Source organism: Cicer arietinum, chromosome 2 (assembly GCF_000331145.2).
Source record: "Cicer arietinum cultivar CDC Frontier isolate Library 1 chromosome 2, Cicar.CDCFrontier_v2.0, whole genome shotgun sequence".
In the NCBI taxonomy this organism is placed as follows: Eukaryota; Viridiplantae; Streptophyta; class Magnoliopsida; order Fabales; family Fabaceae; genus Cicer; species Cicer arietinum.
This window is the reverse complement of record NC_021161.2, coordinates 47316027-47317113: the sequence shown is the minus strand read 5'-3', so window position 1 is coordinate 47317113 and position 1087 is coordinate 47316027.

Genomic DNA, 1087 nt, shown 5'->3' with positions numbered 1-1087 from the left:
TATGAGGACTTGGCCATTCATGAATTGTCCGTCTACTCTTGTAGTGGCATAGTATCAGGCCTCCTAACCAAGTACTTTAGAGTAGAATGGCACCAAATGATGAAGTATAGAGTGTGGGACATGCATAGCATTTCATTATTTTGATTGTCTTATTATGAATGAATTTGATAAGTCGTTGATATTATATACTTGACTGACTTGATATTGTGATAATTTGATTGTTTGCGTGTTCTCCTCGTGTATTTTATATTGTTACATAATTTCGATACTCACCCCTCGTTGTTTGTGTTTGGCGTTTGCGATGGACGCAGACGAGTTGTAAGTTGTAGGTGGTGACTAGTACCACTGGAGAGGCGGAAGTCATCATGTCCTGAAGACTCTATTTATACGCATTGTATTGATGTTATTTTGAGTATTTTTATTTTGGGAATTCCCGCTCTGATAGTGACATCGGGTGGGGACTATATTTGCACTACATTTAAAACATAAGTATGTGTACTTCAAAAAAGATTCTGTTGTTTGATATTATGATTTCGATGTCATTATGTTTGATGAAAATTTTGGATTTATGTGACATATTTATGATTACGTGATACTCTTAAAAAAACAAAAAACAAAAAATTTATTTGGGGTTTAGGGTGTCACATGCACAAGCGAGTGTCGACATTGTTTTGTTTTTTAAGATTCACTACCCAATTGCTAAAAATGATTTTTAGGCTCAATAAAAATCTATGTCAAAATTTATTGAAATAAGTGAATCACAACATAGCTAAATTTTTATGCTCAAGAAAATGAATACATAAGAGAGGTGTTGAGAGATCTAACATCAGTGAATCACCTCTACCTCCATATGCTGCTATGATCAGATTTTCAAAAACAATTACTACATATGATCATAGAATTACAAAGATTGACTTATCTCAGCAAAATGCAGCTTCACTTTATTATTTAAAATGAGATTCATTTCATGAAGCTAGGAACGATTTCTTAGTTGGAACTTCTTACATTTTGGTGCACGCTTGCCTTTTAGATTTTTTTTAACTTCTCATTTCCTTCTTCTTATACATAGTATATTACTACAGGCTAA